The 25,462-nt window shown below is 39.7% G+C and overlaps 1 long non-coding RNA gene across 1 annotated transcript in view; it reads right to left on the bottom strand.

The window, feature by feature from the left end:
- The window catches only part of LOC139031239 (uncharacterized), a 77,326-nt gene extending 54,877 nt beyond the window's left edge, over window positions 1-22,449 (bottom strand). Inside the window, exon 1 of the long non-coding RNA XR_011483703.1 lies at window positions 22,354-22,449. This is a non-coding gene — a long non-coding RNA (uncharacterized lncRNA). The remainder of the gene's footprint in view (window positions 1-22,353) is intronic.
- Between the last annotated feature and the right edge of the window lie 3,013 nt (window positions 22,450-25,462).

A 25,462-nucleotide genomic window follows, 5' to 3' on the forward strand; every position in this document is an offset into this window, starting at 1 on the left:
TTGGTAATCAATTCTAAAGCTAGTTCAGCAAGACAAAGAAAGGCCTCTGATTTTATTCTTATGTTCCTTCCAACAGTCTGAGTCTTAGGGGTGGGTATTGTTAGAAAAAGAGGGCATGTGGAAAAGGTGAGACGGTGACACGGAGAAGCAATGTCAGGATGGAGGAGTAAGAAAGCAGCAGCAGAAGTACGTGATTTTAAGACTCCATTCTGACATTTTCCCCAAACTTGCAACTTCTCTGACTGTTCCACTTAATTTAATAAAGCACCAGATTCCTGCTCACATGCTTCTGAACTCTCCAAATACTTTCCATTCACTATGATTTTGTGGTGTCAGACTCAGACCTGAAATATCCTTCTTGCTACCAAAACTCCTTCCACCCATCAGTCTATTCTCTCCAAACCTATGTGACTTCTGAGTCTCTAGTTTAAGGCTGGCAACCATAGCATCTCAGACACCTTCTCCCACTGAGTTGTTATGCCCACTTGCATTGCTATACTGAAAAGATTTCAGAGTCCATGTCTGGGTACAGCAGGAAAGAGTGATACGACTCATTTCTGCCACAAGCATGAGAGTGGGGAGTGGAGCTGAGATTGTCTGGTATTATTGTCCTTCTTGTGATTTTTGCCATCCCTTATCATCACCCTCTTGTTTGGTCGCTAAGTCATGTCCAGCTCTTCTGTGACAGCAAGGACTCTAGCCTACCGGCTCTGCTGTCCATGGGATTTTTCAGGCAAGAATACTGGAGTGGGTTGCCATTTCCTTCTCCAGGGGATCTTCTTGGATCAGGGCTTGAACCTGCATCACCTGCATTGCAGGTGAAGTCTCTTCCACTGAGCCACCCAGGAAGATTTATATTGGTTATAAATCCCATCCTGCCTTGAGGTTGCTCTTGTGTAAGATCATTTCACCTACCCCCCAAACTTTTGGAGGAATTCAGAGAAGAGGTTTTTTTTTTTTTTCCTCCTTTGTATTAACAGTTCCACATGAATGCTTTGTATGTTGTAAATACTTGGTAATTACGTGTTGAATGATTGACACACAGGAGCAGAAATAAATGTGTTTGAGATAGGAGAGGCAGCCACATGACAGATCTTCCTTCCCTTTAGAATTTTTTCTCTCTCCCCATCCAGAGTGTAAAACATGACAAATTCCCTTGGTGTTTTTCAAAGACACTAACACACACACCCTATACGTGCAAAGAAAGGAGTGTTTGCCACATGCTGTAGAATTAGTCTCTGGATCACTGAATTACTGACTCTGAATAGCTCACTATTATCTTTTCTGTCCTGCAAGTCACTGGGAATGGCAGGCTGCAAACAGTAGACCTATTGAAAGGGAAGTCATAGCCACTCGCCTTCACAGGAACCACATTGAAAGGGTATTCAAAAGCCAGGCACACAAGAGCGGAGGCTTGGCAAGCATCACAGCTAGCTTGGAGAGCAAGTGACTATTCACAGTGGTGCTGCCTAACTGCCCATATTCCCCACTGCTTTTCTCATTGGTTCATCAAAAAGCCACAAGAAACCAACATGGCAGGGGTGGGCTGTCAGCTAGTCAGAATAATTGTTGACAACTTTTGGGCTGCCTGGATATAAGTGAGAGAGACAGGCTGTATGTTGAGATTCAAAGAGTGGTGAGTGAGTGAGTGTGTCTGAACCAGTGAAGGTTGAGATGGGATTAGCTCAACCACCTCAATTTCTCAGACTCTAGCCAATTTAGATCAAGCCAGAGAGGTAGGCACCATCAAGTACGCTTGGGTTGCTTTGACAAGGACTAATAGCTAGAGGAATATGGATGACCACCCTTAAAGGATATGAAGGGGATTTAAATTCTTCAGCTCAGACAAGTGTTTCTCATCCTTGGCACTATTGGCAGTTTTGGACAAACAACTCTTTTGTTAGCGTGAGGGGCTGTCTGGCGCACTGTAGAATGCCGAGCAGTATCTCTGGCCTCTACCCCTGGATGCCAACAGTACCCATCCCTCAGTAGTGATAAGCACAAGTGTTTCCAGATGTTACCAAATATTTTCTGGGGGAAAAAGTTTTCCCTGTTGAGAACAACTGAACCAACTGTCCTCTTTGATTAATTATTAATAGTTACCCGTTAGTGAGAAAGACATCAAATCAACACAGGATCCCTTGGTGATAGTTTCATAAATCATATACACGTATCTTGTGTATTTTATCACTCAGTAGTGCTTTAAGAGAAAATTCTGTCTCAAGCAGCTATTGTGTTAAAAATGTCTTTAGTGTATTAAATACTCGCACAGAACACAGCATTTTAATTTGGAAACATATCAGCTTGCATTTATCAGAGCATTTTCATGCAGATAGAAATATATAACCAAAACAAAGAAGTTATAACCATAAATCATGGCAAAGCTGGCAGTGTAACTAAATTGGAAATGAGTTTACAAAATAAATGAAAACACAAAAACATATTACAGAATAAGTATGCCCCTTACTGCATTCTTTTTGGGATTGCTATAAATTGGAAAGAAAAGAGAACTGCATACAGTGGGAGTTAAATTACAATACATTCTACCTGTCAAAATACACTAACACAAATAGATCTATGAGCAGGTGTAGTTAACTGCTGTTGTCATTAGTCTGGATTTACAGACATCTTGACTTTCCAATGAAAAGGTGAACAAAAATAAACGAAATCCTCATAAGCCTTAATTGAATGACAAAGCAATATTTAAGTCATATTGTATCACTAGCTTTCAGTCAAAATCTTTACACCTTTCATTACAAGACATTCCTTCTATTTGTTTGTGAGTTGGCTGCTATTAATTAACTTGGTAGATAAACATGATGTGAAGAGTACAAAGAGAGACAGATGACTTTAAGGAAGCTTTCTAGTTCTGATATATATTCTTTACTACAAAGACAAGCACTTAACTAAATCATTTTGGACCAGTAAATTGACTATTAATTTAGCAGATTCAAGGCTTGAATGGGGGTTGTTTCAAGTATAGTTCTTATTGCTAAAAAAAGAAAAAGGAAAACACACATACAAAGTCACTTGGGCATTATACTGAGATTGGATAATTTAAGCAAGAAGCAATTTTATCAGTGCTAATCATTACATTGTTCTTTCCCATTCTAAAATCAAGGACATTTTTTTAGTCTACATTAAAGTTTTTCTTTAACTCCCAACAACTTTCTTACCCATAGTTGAAGTCTTAAGGGAAAGTCGTCCCACTTTACCTGATAATAGTATTTGGTATTTTGCTTGATAACCAGGCATCTGCAATAGAATAATACCTGTACCACATTGGTAATTTGTTTATGCTTTTATTATGAAGTTTGCTAAAGTATCTCCCAATACTCCATCTCAGGTATCAGTGTGTGAAACTACTGATGCACTTTGCTCTCTTTCCAAAAATGCAGCTGGCTAGTCCAATTGAACTGCTCACATATTTGTGAAAATGAATTTTATTTTGCTGACTGATGTTAATGTCTTTCATGAGTCTCTCTATGTGATCAAATGACTAGAGACTGCTGTCTCTTCAAACCATTAGTGTCGGGGAGCTCATCTTTACTAGTCTCCTGTAGCATTTTGAATACAACTTGTGTTAGCATTTAGCCCATGGTACCAGGACTATTTATTTTCATGCCTTTCTCCCCTAACAGGCTGTCAACTACTTGAGAACAATGAATATATCTTATTCATTGTGTATCTCTCAGAAACTTCCTAAGAGTTAGCATAATCATAGTAGATTGTCAGAGTCCATCCTCCCTGCAGACTGCCACAAGGTAGCAGACATTGATAATAATAACTTATACCTGCATGGTATTTAAAAATCTGCTAGGCATCGCCCAAAATGTGTTGTTACATTAATTATATTTCATTTACTACAACATATGAGGTGAATGCAACTATAACCTTCATGTCATTGTTGAGAAACCTGGACCAGAGAAATTAAGTCTAAAGTAATTGCCTAAAGTAATTCAACCAGTGAGTGACAGGGCTAGGATTTGAACCCATGCAGTCTGGTTCCAGAGGAAATTACACTTAATCATTACATCATCCTGCCTATCAGGGCCTCAACAATACTTGGGAAAGAAGGGAAAATAAAAGAAATACTATGAAGGGATGAAGAAAGGAGCATATGAACTGGAATTAGACAGCAATCAAATGTTTGTTGAATAACTGAAGATTTCCTCCGCAAGAAAAAAAATGTGTCATAAATAATATTTAATGGAACCATAAAAGACCCTGAAATGCCAAAGCAATCCTGAAGAAAAAGGACAAAACAGGAGGCATAACCTTCCCAGACTTAAGACAACACTACGAACTACATTGATTAAAACAGTGTGGTATTGGGGGAAGAAACAGACATAAGCATCCACAGAACAAAATAGAGAGCCCAGAAATAAACCCATACACCTACAATCAGCCAATCTTTGACAAAGGAGGAAAGACTATACAAAGGAAAAAAGGTAGCCTTCTCAGCAACTAGTGGTGGGGAAGCTGGACAGCTGCATGTAAACCAATGAATTTGGAACACACACTCAAAGCATATACCTAATCAGAAATAAACTCAAGATGATTTTAAGACTTAATCATAAGACACCATAAAACTCCTAAAAGGGAGCATAGGCAAAACACTCTCTAACATAAATTGTACCAGTGTTTTCTTAGGTCAGTATCCCAAAGCAGCAGAAATGAAAGCAAAAAGCAACACGTGGGATCTAATCAAACTTACAAGCTTTTGTACAGCAAAGGAAACTATAAACAAAGCAAAACAAAAAAACAAGCTATGGATTGGGAGAAAATATTTGCAAATGATGCAACTGACAAGGGTTTAATTTCCAAAACATACTACGAGCTCAAACAACAAAATGCCCCAAACAACCTAAGTGAAAAATGAGCAGAAGACCTAAACAGACATTTCTCCTAAGAAGATATACAGATAGCCAAGAGGTACAGTAAAAGATGCTCAACATGGCTAACTATGAGAGAAATGCAAATCAAAATCCACAAAGAGGTACTACCTCACACTCGTCAGAATGATCATCATTAAAAAAATTTACAAATATTAAATGCTGGACAGAGTGTGGAGAAAAGGCAACTCTTCTACACTGCTGGCGGAGGTGTAAATTAGTGCAGCTACTATGCATAGAGATCCCAAGGGAACATTTCATGCACAGATGAGCACAGTCAAGGACAGAAATGGTATGGACCTAAGAGAAGCAGAAGATATTAAGGAGAGGTGGCAAGAATACGCAGAAGAACTATACAAAAAAGATCTTCATGACCCAGATAACGACAATGGTGTGATCACTCACCTAGAGACAGACATCCTGGAATGTGAGGTCAAGTGGGCCTTAGGAAGCATTTGTATGAACAAAGCTAGTGGAGGTGATGGAATTCCAGTTGAGCTACTTCAAATTCTAAAAGATGATGCTGTGAAAGTGCTTGCATTCAACATGTCAGCAAATCTGGAAAACTCAGCAGTGGCCTCAGGACTGGAAAAGGTCAGTTTTCATTCCAGTCCCAAAGAAAGGCAATGCCAAAGAATGTTCAAATTACTTCACAATTGCACTCATTTCACAGGCTAGTAAAGTAATGCTCAAAATTCTCCAAGACAGGCTTCTACAGTAGGTGAACCATGAACTTCCAAATGTTCGGCTGAACTTAGAAAAGACAGAGGAACCAGAGGTCAAATTGCCAACATCTGTTGGATCACCAAAAAAGCAAGAGAGTCCCAGAAAAACATCTACTTTTGCTTTATTGACTATACCAAAGCCTTTGTGTGCATCACCACAAACTGTGGAAAATTCTGAAAGAGATGGGAATACCAGACAACCTTTCCTGCCTCCAGAAAAATCTGTATGAAGGTCAGGAAGCAACAGTTAGAACTGGACATGGGACAACAGACTGGTTCCAATTAGGAAAAGGAGTACATCAAGGCTGTATATTGTCACCCTGCTTATTTAACTTATATGCAGAGTACATCATGAGAAACGCTGGGCTGGAAGAAGCACATACTGGAATCAAGATTGCCGGGAGAAACATCAATAACCTCAGACATGCAGATGACACCACCCTTATTGCAGAAAGTGAAGAGGAACTAAAAAGTCTCTTGATGAAAGTCAAAGAGGAGAGTGAAAAATTTGACTTAAAGCTTAACATTCAAAAAACTAAGATCATGGCATCTGGTCCCATCAAGTCTTGGGAAATAGATGGGGAAACAGTGGCAGACTTTATTTTTTGGGCTCCAAAATCACTGCAGATAGTGACTGCAGCCATGAAGTTAAAGACGCTTACTCCTTGGAAGGAAAGTTATGACCAACCTAGATAGCATATTAAAAAGCAGAGACATTACCATGCCAACAAAGGTCCATCTAATCAAGGCTATGGTTTTTCCAGTGGTCATGTATGGATGTGACAGTTGGACTGTGAAGAAAGCTGAGTGCCAAAGAATTGATGATTTTGAACTGTGGTGTTGGAGAAGACTCTTGAGAGTCCCTTGGACTGCAAGGAGATCCAACCAGTCCATCCTAAAGGAGATCAGTCCTGGGTGTTCATTGGAAGGACTATTGCTGAAGCTGAAACTCCAATACTTGGGCCACCTCATGCGAAGAGTTAACTCATTGGAAAAGACCCTGATGCTGGGAGGAATTTGGGGCAGGAGGCAAAGGGGATGACAGAGGATGAGATGGTTGGATGGCATCATCGACACGATGGATTTGAGTTTGGGTAAACTCCGGGAGTTGGTGATGGACAGGGAGGCCTGGCGTTCTGCGATTCACGCAAAGAATTGGACATGACTGAGTGACTGATCAGAACTGATTAACAATGTTGAACTAAATCTATATGCATCATCAAGGAAACTGTTCCTAAGTTTTAAAAATCAGGTTAACAAGTAGTATGAACACCTTCATGAAACATACATTACATACATGTACAAAGTCAAAAAGTGGATAATTTTCAAATATAAGAAATATTTGGAGTTGGGAAAAATAAATATCAACAGCAGCAATCATCATATGATGCTGTATTGTTTACTTTTTCTTTTCTTGTATTTTCTGATTATTCTTTAATAAAACATGTAGCATTCAGAAGAATTATAAAATACATAAAAATGTGTTAAACAGTAAGAAAGGCAGTGAAAGATGATAAAATACCCTAGGAAATCAGTTACTGCAGAATGTAGCAACCTTGTTAAATACACTCAGAATGCAGGCAAAAATAGGTAAAACTAATGGGAGAAAAGGTCAGAAACATGGAAAAATACATATGAGGAAAACCTGAAATACAACAGAATTGATGGAGCAGAATAAGGAAAAAAGAAAACAGCAGCAGGCAATTTTTCTGTCTTTAAGAAAGGCCTGAAGAAAAATTAATGAGAAGAACAAAATGTCTAAGCTTATCCTATGACAACTTTTGAGTTTTATGGATTTAAAAAAACATCTTATAAATAACAAGGAAAAATGTCACTTGCAAGGAAGAAAGACCCTATAACTAGAAAAACTAGAAAATAAGTGAATCACCAACACTTGAGAAAAACACTTAATTCAAGAAATCTACTTCTGCCTAAAAAATTTTTCATTTCCTAGGACAACAGCAAGCTGGCCTTAGATATTTAATAAAGCATACCACACATATAGCTTTCCTTAAAACAATTATGTGTGTGTGTGTGTGTGTGTGTATATATATATATATACACACACACATAAACTGGGCTTCCTTGGTGGCTAAGACAGTAAATCATCTGCCTTCAATGCAAGAAACCCAGGTTTGATCCCTGGGTCCGGAATATCTCCTGGGGAAGGGAATGGCTACCCACTCCACTATTCTTGCCTGGAGGCCTGCCAGGCTACAGCCATAGGGTCACAAAGAATCAGACATGACTGAGGAACTTTCACTTTCAAACATAAATTACATAGACATACATTTAATTATACATATATATAAAATTATATAAATTTAATATATGTAATTTAATATATTTTTAATATATAATTTTATACATTAAATTTTATTTATGTAATTATTTTATATATATGTAAAATTTAGATACATATGTGAAAACTTGAAATAAATTGCTCATAGTATAATAGGAATAATTAACACTGAAATAAATAAACAAGAATTCTATATAACTAATGTTAATGTGGTCACAAAACAAAGTTAAACATAAATTTTGAAAGAGAGTATTTATAATATTTTAAAAATCAACTGAGTAGTCATTAGGTCAAGGGAAAATATAAAAGTATGCTTAAGGACTTATCTAAATAAAGCCAGATTTTCTTTTCATTTTCAATATTAAAAAATTCATAACAATGGGTTAATTTTTTTTCTTATGTTAAAATTAACCATTAGTCAGGAGGTAGGGCAGAAGAATGAGGAACTCACATGAGGCCTTAAAATGTTCACCGCATCATTATTTACAATAATGAAGATTTGGAAGCAACCTAACTGTCCAATGATGGATGAATGGATAATCTGTATATATACATGTATAATGGAATATTACTCAGCCATAAAAAATGAAATCTTGTCATTTGCAACATTATAAAGGGTATTATGCTAAGTGAAATAAGTCAGATAAAGACAAATAATATATGATCTCACTTATACATGGAATCTAAAAACCAAAATAAACCAACAAACAAAATTAAAACAGACTCACAGATACAGAGAACAAATGGGTGGTTGCCAGAGGAGGGTAGAGTGAGGATGGGTGAAATAGATGAAGGGAATTAAGAGGTAAAGCTTCTACTTATAAAATAAATAAGTCACGGGGATGTAATATACAGCATAAAGAGTATGGTCAATAAAACTAATAACTTGGTATGGGGACAGATTTACCACAGTGATCATTTCATAATGTATTTAAATGTTATATACATGAAAATAACATAATACTGTATGTCAATTATATTTCAAAAAGTCAATCATTTTCCAGCTTTCTAAACACCTGTGACTACATAATAGATTTAATCCAACCACATGGATGAGTATTTATATTTCTCCTCCCACTAGAAATAAGAGTATAGTGGACTACAGTTTTTCCAGCAGATTTATTAAGTGAGTTGAGAATACAGGGATTTTCATCAATCACAAATATTGGGAATGACCTTAAATACTTCATCATGGTTCCTTAACAGTGAAAGGTCCAATAGGAAAAAAGAAGTAGAAGACAAAATTGGGTTATTTGGTCATGGAATACTGCTTTTTCTTTCAAGGTCAACCCACATAAAAGGTGTGCTTAGTATAAAACTACAGTAGAATGACATAGAGAATCACACAATTAAAATAGCAATAAAAGAGAGTGTTTAGATAAGGGTTACAATTTCAGACTCTTGAGACCAAAGAACAGGTGTTTCTGAAATGGGTAGGTAAAAAAAAAAAATCCAAGGATGAATTTTCAAACAACCTTCCACAAATTCTAGTGCTTTTTAAAGCAATAGCTGTTTCAGGGGAAATAGTTTCTATCTCTATAGATGTGAACTTTCAACAGATAATTTAAAAAATTACAGAGAACTGTTATGATGAGTTCACATAGACAACAGCATCACTTAGAAAAGCATGGCTTACTTTAAAGAAGAAAGATCATTCCTAATTACAGGAAAGACAATTAAGTGCATGAGTCAGTTCAGTTCAATTCAGTTGCTCAGTTGTGTCCGACTCTTTGTGACCCCATGGACTGCAGCATGCCAGGCCTTCCTGTCCATCACCAACTCCTGGAGTTTACTCAAACTCATGTCAGTAATGCCATCCAACCATCTCATTCTCTGTCGTCCCCTTTTCCTCCTGCCATCAATCCCTCCCAGCATCAGGGTCTTTTCCAATGAGTCAGCTCTTTGCATCAGGTGGCCAAAGTACTGGAGTTTCAGCTTCAACATCAGTCCTTCCAATGAATAATCAGGACTGGTTTTCTTTATGATGCACTGGTTGGATCTCCTTGCACTCCAAGGGACTCTCAAAAGTCTTCTCCAACACCACAGTTCAATTATTCAGCGCTCAGCTTTCTTTATATTCCAACTCTCACATGACTACTGGAAAAACCATAGCCTTGACTAGATGGACCTTTGTTGGCAAAGTAATGTCTCTGCTTTTTAATATGCTGTCTAGGTTGGTCATAACTTTCCTTCCAAGGAGTAAGCGTCTTTTAATGTCACGGCTGCAGTCACCATCTGCAGTGATTTTGGAGCCCCCCAAAATAAAGTCTGCCCCTGTTTCCCCATCTATTTGCCATGAAGTGATGGGACTGGATGCCACGATCTAAGTTTTCTGAATTTTGAGCTTTAAGCCTTAAGGGTTAAGGCTTAAAGTGCATGAGTAGGCTTATTTAAATGAGAAAGGGTGAAAGGGCATTGGTTTAAGGGACCTTTTTTAAAAAATTATTATGAGACTAGCAAGCTTCAAGATGTTGCCTGGGCAATATGAAAGCTCTACAAGCAGGACTCAGAAAGCTGGTATCAGTTTTGGTGTTGTCACTGGGTGGCCTTGAGAAAGTGAAGTAGCCTTTGAGGCTATTGGTTTATTGAACCCCTCTCACGGTCTGCTTTCGCAAACCCCCAGAAGGACCACTGGGCAGCTCTCAGTGCACGGTACCGGATAAGAGTCCAGGGGTAGGTGTCCAACAACTTTAGTTCAAGTTCTGATTTCACCAGAAAGGTAGCTGTGAGACCAAGGGCACTCATAGAGTTGATCTTTGCTTTTCATTGTTCTCATTTGCAAAGAGGGCCATAACCCTCATTTTATCATTATACATGGAATTAGTAAATGTTTATTACACATTCCACCGGTAGTTCAGTTGCTAATTCATGTCTGACTTTTTGCAACCCCATGGACTGTAGCCTACCAGGCTCTTCTGTCCATGGGATTTCCCAGGCAAGAATACTGGAGTGGGTTGCCATTTACTTCTCCAGGGGATCTTCCCGACCCAGGGATCGAACCCATGTCTCTTGCATCTCTTGCATTGGCAGGTAGATTCTTCACCATTGAGCCCCCAGGGAAGCCCATATGTTACACATTACAAGACTGAAAATTGGGTGTTCAAAAATTCAGTTTCCCTCTCCTTTATTAGAAGGAAAATATTCTTGAAATAAGAGAACAGTACTCATAAAGCTTGCTTACTTGTATGTCAGGCACTTAATTATTACCTACAACGATTCCTTTAGAAAGTTTTTATCATTCCAATTTTACTGATCACAAAACAGCCTGGAGGGGATAATAAACTTGCTCAAACAGTAAATACAACCACAGAGCTTCTATTCTGTTCCATATCTAATTTATTCCAGAATTCAGCCTTTAGTCACCACCATTTCTTGCTTTACTAAAAAACATATATATATATATATATATATATATATATATATATATAAGATTTTGCACGCATTACACATTTCACCTAAAAATTACACTATTAAAACAAAGTCTTCATTTCCCTTTCCTGATCTTAAATTCAGACTGCTAGTTCAATGGTGTGCACAGTTAGTTCCTTAGAGAGTCAGAACAATTAAAAGCCTGTGTGTGTGTGTGTGTGTTATCTGCTCAGTCGTGTCCGACTCTTTGTGACCCCACGGACTGTAGCCCACCAGGCTTCTCTGTCTGTGGAATTCTCCAGGCAAGAATATGGGAGTGGATTGCCTTAAGGTATCAATAAATGAAATTTGCCAAGAAGTAAAATATTATAAATGCAGTTGCTATTAATTTTTGAATAATTACTGGATCCTAGTTCCATCAGTAAGAAGCTTCATATATATTCTGCTTAATTTGATGGAGCTGAACTTCAAAAACAGATTAAGTCCTTTTTAGTTTTTTACCTCAAACAAAGATAATTAGCTTGAAATACAGAAGATGAGAATAAATCACAAATACTGTTATTTCAAAGACATTTCCTTTCACTTGATCCTGGTTTGCCTGATGTCTCCACACATAAAAAGTAATGTTCCATCTGTATGCAAGTTTTGCACATTTTGCTCAGAAATACCATTCTTATATTTTAGCCCCTAGATGGTAATTTTGAAGGTTTCATATCCTCTCATTTGACAGCTACTCAGTGATTGCTTGGAATCTCATGAGTATAAACAGCAAATAAGGAAATGCAGTAAAACTGAGAAATATCATGAGGTCAAAGATGAAGTGAGGGAATTTTTCTTGATAAGCTTGAGAGAAACAGTGCAATTCTCCTTTCTGCATGGAAAGACTAAGTCCTTCTCCTGTGGCTTGGTTACGTCAGTCTGAGCTCTCACTGGCCTAGAAGGAGTCTCAAGAAGACACACTCATGTACCTGAAGTTTTCGAGACAGATTTTATGCAATATACCAGCACAAACATCTGGGAAGTGCCTGGAAAACTGAAATAAACATTTGTCAGCAAAACCCAAAGTATGCCTGGGAAGTTAGCAAAATTTTCTGATAGTTTGAACATTCTTTAACATTGCCCTTCTTTGGAATTGAGATGAAGACTGATCTTTTCCAGACCCGTGGCCACTGCTGAGTTTTCCAAATTCGCTGGCATATTGAGTGTAGCACTTTCACAGCATCATCTTTTAGGATTTGAAATGGCTCAACTGGAATTCCATCACCTCCACTAGCTTTGTTTGTAGTGATGCTTCCTCAGGCCCACTTGACTTCGCATTCCAGGATGTCTGGCTGTAGGGGAGTGATCACACCATCATGGTTATCTGGGTCATGAAATCTTTTTTGTACAGTTCTTCTGTGTATTTTTGCCACCTCTTCTTAATATCTTCTGCTTCTGTTAGGTCCATACCATTTCTGTCCTTTATTGTGCCCATCTTTGCATGAAATGTCTCTTTGGCAACTCTAATTTTCTTGAAGAGATCTCTAGTCTTTCCCATTCTATTGTTTTCCTCTATTTCTTTGCATTGATCACCGAGGAAGGCTTTCTTACCTCTCCTTGCTATTCTTTGGAACTCTGCATTTAAATGGGTATATCTTCTCTGCCTTTCGCTTCGCTTCTTTTCACAGCTATTTGTAAGGCCTCCTCATACAACCATTTTGCCTTTTTGCATTTCTTTTTCTTGGGAATGGTCTTGATTACTGCTTCCTGTACAGTGCCATGAACCTCCATCCATAGTTCATCAGGCACTCTGTCTATCAGATCTAATCCCTTGAATCTATTTGTTACTTACACTGTATAATCATAAGGGATTTGATTTAGGTCATATCTGGATGGTCTAGTGGTTTTCCCTACTTTCTTCAATTTAAGTCTGAATTTGGCAATAAGGAGTTCATGATCTGAGCCACAGTCAGCTTCCAGTCTTGTTTTTGGTGGCTGTATAGAGCTTCTCCATTTTTGGCTGCAAAGAATATGATCAATCTGATTTTCGTATTGACCACCTGGTGATGTCCATGTGTAGAGTCTTGAGTTATTGGAAGAGGGTGTTTGCTATGACCAGTGCTTTCTCTTGACAAAACTCTATTAGCCTTAAAGTTTCTCAGAAAGCTATAAAAAGAATGAAATAATGCCATTTGCAACAACATGGATGAATCCATTATTGTCACACTGAGTGAAGTCAGACAGAAAATGACAAATATCATATGATTTAATTTTTTTATTTGGAATCTAAATAGTGGTACAAATGAATCTATTTACAAAACATAAACTTAATCACAGATGTAGAAAACAAATATACGATTACCTGGGGGAGAGGGCGAAGGATAAATTGGGATTGATATGTATACACTATTATACATATTGTAGAATAGCTAATAAGAACCATTTGTATAGCACGTGAAAGTCTACTTAGTATTCTGTAAGGACCTATATGGAAACAGAATCTAAAAAGAATGAATACATGTAGATGTATAACTGACTCACTGACTCACTTTGCTATAAGAAACAGAACATTGTAAATCACCTACACTCTAATAACAAAATTGATTAAAACAACATCTAGTGAAAAGACAACCCTCAGAATAGAAGAAAATAATTTCAAATGAAGCAATCAACAAAGTATTAATCTCAAAAATATACAAGCAGTGTATGAAGCTCAATATCAGATGAACAAACAACACAATAAAAAAAAAGCAGAGAAGACCTAAACAGATACTTCACCAAAGAAGACATACAGATGGCCAACAAACACATGAAAATACGTGCAACATTGCTCATTATCAGAGAAAATGTAAATCAAAACCACAATGAGGTATCGTCTCACATGGGTCAGAAGGGCCACCGTCAAAAAACCTACAAACAATAAATGCTGGAGAGGGTGTGGGGGAAAAGGAACCCTCTAGCACAGCTGGTGGGAATGCAAACTGATAGAACCATTATGGAGAACAGTATGGAGATTTCTTTAAAAATTAGGAACAAAACTACCATATGAGCCAGGAATCCTACCACTGGGCATATACCCTGAGAAAAGCATAATGGAAAAAGACATGCATCCCAATGTTTGTTGCAGCACTATTTACAATAGCTAGGACATGGAAGCAACCTAGACGTCTATCAATAGATGAATGGATAAAAGAAGTTGTGGCATATATACACAATGAAATATTACTCAGCCATAAAAGGAACACATTTGAGTCAGTCACTCCCGAGGTCAGGGGCGGCGGCTGAGAGGAGCAACCCCACCTCCAAGGAGCGGCTGCTGCAAGGGCGCAGGAGGGCCGAGAGGAGCTACTCCACGTTCAAGGTCAGGAGGGGCGGCCGTGAGAGATATCCCTCATCCAAGGTAAGGAGCAGCGGCCGCGCTTTGCTGGAGCAGCCGTGGAGAGATACCCCACGTCCAAGGTAAGAGAAACCCAAGTAAGACGGTAGGTGTTGCCAGAGGGCATCAGAGGGCAGAAACACTGAAACCATAATCACAGGAAACTAGCCAATCTGATCACAGGAGCACAGGCTTGTCTAAATCAATGAAACTACGCCATGCCGTGTGGGGCCACCCAAGACGGTTGGGTCATGGTGGAGAGGTCTGACAGAATGTGGACACTGGAGAAGGGAATGGCAGTACTTTTTTCAGTATTTTTGCCTTGAGAACCCCATGAACAGTATGAGAAGGCAAAATGATAGGATATTCAAAGAGGAACTCCCCAGGTCAGTTAGGTGCCCAATATGCCTCTGGAGATCTGTGGAGAAATAGCTCCAGAAAGAATGAAGGGATGGAGCCAAAGAAAAAACAATACTCAGTTGTGGATGTGACTGGTGATAGAAGCAAGGTCCGATGCTGTAAAGAGCAATATTTGCATAGGAACCTGGAATGTTAGGTCCGTGAATCAAGGCAAATTGGAAGTGGTCAAACAGGAGATGGCAAGAGTGAACATTGACATTCTAGGAATCAGCGAACTGAAATGGACTGGAATGGGTGAATTTAACTCAGAGGACCATTGTATCTACTACCTCATCCCTTGGAAGAAATGGAGTAGCCATCATAGTCAACAAAAGAGTCTGAAATGCAGTACTTGGATGCAATCTCAAAAACAACAGAATGATCTCTGTTCGTTTCCAAGGCAAACCATTCAGTATCATGGTAATTCAAGCCTATGCCCCAACCAGTAACGCTGAAAAAGCTGAAGTTGAACAGTTCTATGAAGAACTACAAGACCTTTTAGAGCTAACACCCCCAAAAGATGTCCTTTTCATTATAGGGGACTGGAATGCCACAGTAGGAAGTCAAGAAACACGCGGAGTAACAGGCAAATTTGGCCTTGGAGTACGGAATGAAGCAAGGTAAAGGCTAACAGAGTTTTGCCAAGAGAAGGCACTGGTCATAGCAAACACCCTCTTCCAACAACACAAGAGAAGACTCTACACATGGACATCACCAGATGGTCAACAATGAAATCAGATTGATTATATTCTTTGCAGCCAAAGATGGAGAAGCTCTATACAGTCACCAAAAACAAGACCAAGAGCTGACTGTGGCTCAGATCATGAACTCCTTATTGCCAAATTCAGACTTAAACTGAAGAAAGTAGGGATAACCACTAGACCATTCAGGTATGACCTAAATAAAATCCCTAATGACTATACAGTGGAAGTGAGAAATAGATTTAAGGAACTAGAGCTGATAGAGAGGCTGATGAACTATGGACGGAGGTTGGTGACACTACACAGGAGATAGGGATCAAGACCATCCCCATGGAAAAGAAATGCAAAAAGGCAAAATGGTTGTCTGAGGAGGCCTTACAAATAGCTGTGAAATGAAAAGAAGCGAAAAGCAAAGGAGAAAAGGAAAGACATTCCCATTTGAATGCAGAGTTCCAAAGAATAGCCAGGAGAGATAAGAAAGCCTTCCTCAGCGATCAATGCAAAGAAATAGAGGAAAACAATAGAATGGGAAAGACTAGAGATCTCTTCAAGAAAATTAGAGATACCAAGGGAACATTCCACGCAAAGATGGGTTCGATAAAGGACAGAAATGGTATGGACCTAACAGAAGCAGAAGATATTAAGAAGAGGTGGCAAGAATACACAGAAGAACTGTACAAAAAAGACCTTCATGACCCAGATAATCACAATGGTAAGCTCACCTAGAGCCAGACATCCTGGAATGTGAAGTCAAGTGGACCTTAGAAAGTATCACTATGAACAAAGCTAGTGGAGGTGATGGAATTCCAGTTGAGCCATTTCAAATTCTGAAAGATGATGCTGTGAAAGTGCTACACTCAATATGCCAGCGAATTTGGAAAACTCACCAGTGGCCACAGGACTGGAAAAAGTCAGTTTTCAAAGAAAGGCAATGTCAAAGAATGCTCAAACTACTGCACAATTGCACTCATCTCACACCCTAGTAAAGTAATGCTCAAAATTCTCCAAGCCAGGCTTCAGCAATAAGTGAACCATGAACTTCCAGATGTTCAAGCTGGTTTTAAAAAAGGCAGAGGAACCAGAGATCAAATTGCCAATATCCGTGGGATCATTGAAAAAGCAAGAGAGTTCCAGAAAAACATCTATTTCTGCTTTACTGACTACGTGAAAGCCTTCGACTTGTGGATCACAACAAACTGGAAAATTCTGAAAGAGATGGGAATACCAGACCACCTGACTTGCCTCTTGAGAAACCTGTATGCAGGTCAGGAGGCAACAGTTAGAACTGGACATGGAACAACAGACTGGTCCCAAATAGGAAAATAGTACGTCAAGGCTGTATATTGTCAAGGCTGCTTATTTAACTTATATGCAGAATACATCATGAGAAACACTGGGCTGGAAGAAGCAAAAGCTGGAACCAAGATTGCCAGGAGAAATATCAATAACCTCAGATATGCAGATGACACCACCCTTATGGCAGAAAGTGAAGAGCAACTAAAAAGCCTCTTTATGAAAGTTAAAGAGGAGAGTGAAAAATTTGACTTAAAGCTTAACATTCAGAAAACTAAGATCATGGCATCTGGTCCCATCACTTCATGGGAAATAGATGGGGAGACAGTAGAAACAGTGTCAGACTTTATTTTTTGGGGCTCCAAAATCACTGCAGATGGTGACTGCAGCCATGAAATTAAAAGATGCTTACTCCTTGGAAGGAAAGTTATGACCAATCTGGATAGCATATTGAAAAGCAGAGACATTACTTTGCCAACAAAGGTCTGTCTGGTCAAGGCTATGGTTTTTCCAGTAGTCATGTATGGATGTGAGAGTTGGACTGTGAAGAAAGCTGAGTGCCAAAGAATTGATGCTTTTGAACTATGGTGTTGGAGAAGACTCTTGAGAGTCCCTTGGAGTGCAAGGAGATCCAACCAGTCCATCCTAAAGGAGATCAGTCCTGGGTGTTCAATGGAAAGACTGACGCTGAAGCTAAAACTCCAATACTTTGGCCACCTGATGAGAAGAACTGAGTTATTTGAAAAGACCCTGATGCCGGGAGGGATTGAAGGCAGGAGGAGAAGGGGACGACAGAGGATGAGATGGCTGGATGGCATCACTGACTCGATGGACATGAGTTTGAGTAAACTCCGGGAGTTGGTGATGGACAGGGAGGCCTGGCGTGTTGTGATTCATGGGGTCCCAAAGAATCGGACACGGCTGAACGACTGAATGGAACTGAGTGAGGTGGATGAACTTAGCGCCTGTTACACAGAGTGAATTAAGTCAAAGAGAGGAAAACAAATATTGTAAAACAATGAATATATATGGAATCTAGAAAAATGGTACTGATGAACCTATTCACAGAGCAGAATAGAGATGCAGAGGTAGAGAACAGATTTATGGACACAGTGGGGGAATGAGAGGGTGGGATGAATCGAGAAAGTAGTCCTGAAACCTACATTACCACCTGTAAAATAGCGAGTCAGAAGTTTCTGTGCTATGTAACACAGGGTGTTCAGCCGCGTGCTCTTTGACAACCTAGAGGGGGAGGTTGTGGTGGTAGGTGGGGGGAGGCTCTAGAGGGAGGGATATATGTCTGCTTGTGGCTGAATCACATTGTTGTATACCAGAAACCAAGAGAACATTACAGGAACGTCCTTCAGTCAAAAATTAAAACGCAACATCTAGGAAGCTTGGAGGAATGAAAGTAAATTAGATTTATTTTGTTTATTTAGTTTCTTTTTAATTTTCAAATATTCCATATCATTTTTATATTTAATTGTATAATTAAGAACATTAATATGGCATACAATAGATGCACTGCTTTTTTTTTTTGAATTTTCAATAACTTAAATTTCTTTTTTTTAAATGGTAAAAAGCTAGTGCAATTTATTGTTGATGGAATGTTCAGGAGCATCCCTGACCCCTTTCTACTAGATGCCAGAGCACTCATTCCAGTTGTGAGAACCAAAAATACCACCATGTATCTCCTGGGGGCCGAATCACACCCAGATTAAAACCACTGTTCTGGACTGAGGCACAGCATAAGGAAAGATCCATGGTACAATGTATGGCACATAATGAACATTAAACAAACACCGACGTCACTGCTTACAACCATTTTGGATGCTGAATCACTACAGACGAATTGGAGGAAGCTTGGATGCGAATATTTCAAGCGAAAATCGTTGTATGGTAGTTCTGCAAGCTTTCTTAGAAGGTTAGGTAATTATTTTCTCCTTTGGAATGGTTATCTGACTAGGGTTAAGAAAAAATATAATTTGATTTTGAGCATGTCAAGTGGATGTCTAGCCCTTAATTAAAACAAAAAAGTTGCGTTGTAATTTGTTGTTTTTCCTTTTAATCAGTGGGGAGTCAATAAATCCATACACAAGACTTGAAAATGTAACCTCAAATGTGATCCACTTGTTATATTTGTGAGAATTATAATTGATTGCCTGCCTATAGACCCTTTTTTCTCCTCCTTTCCCTTTAAAAATTTAAAGCCACACACACTTTGTCCAAGGAAACCACTTTGTCAAGAAAACAAACAGAAAAGGTGAAGAAGAAAAAATTAGTGTCATAAACATCATTTTCACTTCATTCTTCAAACATACGGCCACTCCAACAGCTTCAAACATACATGAGTTTCCCTCGGATCGGGGGCACCTGACAACTGAGGATGTGATTGAACTACAAGCAGGTGTGACTTGGCTCTCCTCCATCAGAGAACTAAATGAGGACCGGTATCCCCATGGAAGCAGAGTGGACACAGATCTCAGAGAGAAGTCTGCCTTTAACGTCGGGTTCAAAATAACGAATTGGAAACCTTAGTTAGACAGGTAAAATGAAAGAAACAGTAGGGAAGCTAGCCTGAGTTCTGCCCACATTATACCACAACGGCAGCTACTCCTATAACAACAACTTCAACAGCAACCGTGTGTTCACAATGGCCACAAAGAGTGCCTATTTCTTACAAGAACTATTTCTAGCACTATACACTTCTTCTCCATCACTGCTGCAACTATACAACCACAACAAGCGCTATCACTACTGCACGGTCACCACGGCAACGGTTACAATGATAACAATAACTGCTCCTCTACAGTTGATCCTACCTCCCACTATTGCCGGAAAAAACAAACGAACAAAAACTATCCAGAAGTCACTATATACCATGGTCTTTGAATAATCCAATGAGTTAAATATTGGAACTCTGTTTTCCAAAATGGAGTCTTGGCCTTTGACTACTTGTGTTCACAGAATGCTGTAACCAGGGACCCGGGAGTCTAGTCGAGGTGTGAGCCTGGATCTCCAGTTCTACGAGCTGCTGCTACACACAGTGACTGGAGGACGTCACCTTCCTGGAAGCTGGTCATCTCATTACAGAAGGCAGAGGATAGATTAGACGATGTGTAAGCTATCTCCTCTATGTTTTTTCTTAGACTAATTCTCTCACCCTATCATGTGAGCCTGGAGAGCATGGCATCACACAGTGAGACATGTTCAAATGTGTCCCCTGGGTTCCCAAGGGGACAGATGGCTACAACTGTGACTCAGGCAAACTTTTTTTTTTTTTTTTTTTTAACACAATTTGTCTTCTCCTGGCCAAGAGGACAACACTGGGATGAGAACTGCCGCTATCCACACCAAGGCTGGCCACAGAGGGACCGTTTTTATTTGAGCTTTGAGATTAAAAAATGATGACTACGGACATAAATCAGACATTCTTCAAAAACCTGTTCCCTCAAGAAGAAAGCCTGAGGGAGGGTGAGTGAATAGGCAGAACAGGTTAAGGCCTGTTTGTAAATAACAGAATTGGGAATGACAGCGATGTTCCTGGTAATGTTTATAATAGCAACATTTTGGATACCACTTAAGTGTCCATCATGAAGGTGCTAGTTACATTTTGAATCCTCTCTACAACATCATGCAGCCATTAGTTCTATATCTGATGGAGAGTGGCACTCATTTTACATAAATGACAAGCTAAATTATTATCATAATCCCATTTACAAAAGAAAAGTATTCATTTTGAACTCTATATGAACAAAGAAAAATTTAAATAGATAGATGCAAAAACATAAATCACAGGTACCTCTTGGCAGTGAGATTACACTTGATCTGCATGTTTTCTGTATACATTTTAAGCCATAAGCAGAAAAAATGATATAAAGCTATTTCTAATTAAGGAGAAATTCAGATGTAAGTGGCTACAGTTATATACTAGTGTCTTTTTATATCTCGTGTCAACTTTGCAAATTGTAGATTTAATTTACACTGTACTAGAAAATCAGGCCTCTTTAAAGTTTCAAATTTCCTATCTGATCCGCCATGTTATTTGTCAGCCCTTGACTCAGAACATGTGGTAGTTTCTAGAAACTAAATCCCTCTGGAAGGAGATGTACTAGGATGGTGGGAGGTGCAAAATGACTCCACATAGGTTATCAAAAGCAGCTCATGTGAACATCACTAGGATAAGTGCTAAGCTGTCAAGGCAACCACTTTGAAAGAAACAAAGCTATTTGGATACACACATTGTAAGGCATGAAGGAAGAAAAGTATTTTTTTTTAAAGACATAGGGAACATATGGAAAAATACAGTCAGCTCCTTTTTTAGCATCAGTATTATGTGATTTTCAAATTAAGTCCTTTCAATCTCTAGTCTTGCCTTTCAGACCCAGTTTGGCTGGCTGATCTATTTTCATCCATCAGTTTTCTCTTTGATGAGGGTGCATTTTAGGCTCATCTTTTGCTAGAGGCCTGGAGGCATTTTAATAGGATGAGTCAACAAGTGAACTTAATTGATCCTGTCGGGCCTTCCTTTATGCAAGGCTGATGTTGAGGGGCCGATGGCTCAGTTCTTTTCTGAAAAATGCATAACTCTAGAAAAATGCATTTCCATCTTATTTTCTTTGCTGAAGGGATAGTCACCTATCTATTATTCAACACACAGTGACCAGAAGATTACAAGCATCCTCACTGTAAACGACAGGTTTTCCCAATAGTGCTAGTTTAATGCTGGAACAGCACCCAGTGATTTATAGCAGCTGTTCTCTGAAGAGGTTCAATGGTTTTCAGATGCCTTCTCGGTTTCTCTCTGCCCCATCCTGAAAAAAATCTTGGTGATGAGAGGGCAAGAAAGAAAACACTTCCATACCTGAGGATTTAGAACTACTCAATGCCAATATCAAACTTAGACATAGTCCAGCAAGATATTTTTTTCATGTGTCTCCCAATTCCAGTTCTGCCAGCCAGGGTTTGCCCTCTCCTCCATACTTTGTTAAGACTCAATGAATTCCTTGGTGGGTCTTGAAAACATTCCTAAAACCAATGCCCAGTGCCGAAGAAGTTACCTGTCCCAAGCTTCCAGTAACACAACCCGGCAGAAACTGACTCCCTCACTTTCCTATTCCTCGACCCTTCTTCTGGTGCGAACCGCACTCCTGGTACTAGTACCACATCATCTCTGTCTCCCATTTGCTTTCTGACATCGCTTCCCTTTTCCCATTCATCATTCTTAGCTGACGACCATGGCGTTTCCGTCTTGGAGAAGATTAAAGAGTTAACAAGAGAACGTCCACAAACTTCCACCGCGACACTGACTCACCTTCATCGTCTTCTTGTCATCACGGTAGGCAAGCGGACCACACTTTTGTCCCAGGACCCCAGCTCCCTCATGCACACGAGCCGCTCCTTGCTCTCACGTTCACAAGCGCGCTCAGCAGCTCGCGAGTCCCTCCTCCTACGTCATCAGAGCGCCTGTTTCTTCTTAGATTGCTCCCAGCTTCATAAAACTGCGGACTTCCTTCTCACCCTGAAAGTCTCCCTGAATCCCATTGCTCCTTCCCTCTGGAGCATTGCTTTTTGGGTCTACTTCAGCAAAACTCCTCTAAGAATGGTTAATGCAAACACGCATCACAGGCAGCACTTTGGCTCTGAAACAGTTCAACCAGTCTTTCCAGGTTTTTGCCCAGGCCACTGGGCTGAACCATTCTCAGTGATGTCACCAATGAATTCCTTATTCTCCTGTCTCATTACCTCTTCACTAGTCTGGCTTTTCCCATCTTTGAGTCCCATAAAATATTTCAAACTCCACAACGTGATGTAAATCAAATCATGTCACATCTGCTCAAAACACGCTCATAGTTTCTGTCGATGAAAACAGTCAACACACAACTGTCCAGGGAGTTTGTAATTTCCTTGGTTCTCACTGCAGCAAAAATTTGAAGCGATGAATGGACCAGTGTTACAGCTTGGGGTTACAGCTCAGTTTTATTTGGCAAGCAAAGGAAAATACATCCTTGAGGCGTGAGGGCAGGCCAACCTGAAAGATAGGAAGAGAAGCCAGCGGCTCAAATTTGGCTCCTCTTTTTATATGTTTTTTTTCTCCTCCCCCTGAGCCTGCCCTATGTAAGGAGGGCTGTTGGTTTCACATGAGGCTGTCACTCTGGTCCTTCCTTTGCTCTAGTTTCATGGGCTTTCCCCTTCTTTGTCTTTTAGCTACTGCCATTTTGGACTCCTTTTTCCTACTCTAGGTACCTAACACAATCAATAATAAGAACAGAAAAGAGTGTTATTTGAGCCAAACTACTGGATAGTCAAAGCTATTGTTTTCCCATTAGTCATGTACAGATGTGAGAATTAGATCATAAAGAAGGCTGAGCATGGAAGAATTGATGCTTCTGAATTGTGTCACTGGAGAAGACTCTTGAGAGGCCCCTGGACAGCAAGGAGATCAAACCAGTCAATCTTAAAGGAAATCAACCCTGAATATTCATTGGAAGGACTTATGCTGAAGCTCCAGTACTTTGGTCACCTGATGCAGTCAACTTTCCCTGATGGCTGGGTAAGACTGAGGGCAGGAGGAGAAGAGGGTGACAGAGGATGAGGTAGTTCAATGCCATCACCGACTCAGTGGACATGAGTGGTGACAGAGGATGAGGTGGTTCAATGCCATCACCAACTCAGTGGACATGAGTTTGTGCAAACTCCAGGAGATGGTGAAAGACAGGGAAGCCTGGCGTGCTGCAGTCCATGGGGTCACAAAGAGCTGGACATGACTGAGCCACTTAACAACAACTGAAGACTAGGCTGGAAGACCGCTTTCCAGATGACTGTAAGAAACTACTCCCGAGAAGCATGGTTTCCAGCATGGTTTTATATTTTGTTGGAACAAAGAATATCAAACAATCAGGATTACATTTTTTCAAAGTTGAAAAAACAACAACAAACAGATCTGCACATATACAGCAGTCAGTATGGCCATGGCACCTGGGAAGGGACTCCTATCATCAAAGGAATACGAGCACTGGTGTCCCAGGAAGAGGCATTTAATCTTTACTTTTTAACATGGATGTCCTTTACTTTTGGTCTATATGTTCTTTTCTCTAATAATTAAAGTAGATGTACAATGTATGTTTGATAGGCTACAAGCAGGCTCTTTTAATTAGTATAAAATTCAAGTTAACTCATGTATAAGCCAGAATGACTTCCTTCCGTTGCAATATGTGAAAATTTCTTTTATCACTTCTCATTGTATGGAGTCTATATAATTTTATGCAAGATTCTATGTGATATTCTTCCTACCTCACCCCCACATTTACTCTTAACTCGTATCCCCTCATCCTCTGACTCTTGTTCACTCTGCTTCAGCCATGTCATCTCCTTGGTACTTGTTCAATAAATCAGGCACACACCCACCTCAGGGCCTTTGCACCGGCTGCCCTTGTCCTGATCTGCTCTTCCCTTAGATGCAAGGTGGAGTATTTTTCCTCCAATCCTCCAGGTGCCTGCTCACATGTTACTCCCTCACTGAGGTCACCTGGTCTACCCTACCGTCTCCACTCCTGGGATTCCCACTCTACCACTACCCCTTCCCCATTTAGGTTTGATGTTTTCCCATGTCATTTACCACAATTCTTGATACTATATAATTTATTTATTTATTATGTTTATTGCCTGTCTCCCCCACTAGAATGAAAGATCACTGAAGGAAGTCATATTTCCAGCTTTTAGAGCAATTCTTAGCACAGTACATGCTCAGTAAATCGATCTTGAGTGAAGGAACTTGTGGCAAAATGACCAAGAGTACTCTATGGAACTGGGAATTGGGTCTCAAAGATCCTGTAAAAACTGCAAATTCAACTACTCTGCACATTATTCCTAAGTTATGGTCTCTGGAGGTGGGCCCTGAGAGTCTGGTTGGTTCTTACGCACAATGATTCCTTCTAAGTGATGCTTCCAAGAAGGCTAAGGAGCCAGAGTCAGTTCCAGGATTCTGAATGACTATTTTGTAGCAAACCAAGGAGAGGTTGGCCACTCAACTAGGTTGACTAGGCCAGTAACTTTGAACCTAGGTCCCTTTTGCTCCCTAGGACACACTTGGCAATGTCTGGAGATATTTTAAGTTGTCCAAGCTGAGGTAGTGGGGGTGGTGGGAACGGCATGCTCTGGGTCTTCAGTGGGTAGAAGGTCTAAGGGCAGACTGAGGAACTGGGCTTGACCAGTGAACATTTTATTCTCTTGATCACAGTGACTGAAACTAAATCAATAGAAATTCTGGGATTTTTTTTTTTTTGGCTCTACTGGAAATTTGACTCTTGTCTTCTGCTGGCTTGAAGCTCGGAGCATGTGACACTGAAGCTCTTGGGTGTCTTCACAAAGCTGCCCGACAGGAAAGCAGAACTGAGAGACAGACAGAAACTCAGTCCTGATGA

Source organism: Odocoileus virginianus, chromosome 26 (genome assembly GCF_023699985.2).
Source record: "Odocoileus virginianus isolate 20LAN1187 ecotype Illinois chromosome 26, Ovbor_1.2, whole genome shotgun sequence".
Classification (NCBI taxonomy): Eukaryota; Metazoa; Chordata; class Mammalia; order Artiodactyla; family Cervidae; genus Odocoileus; species Odocoileus virginianus.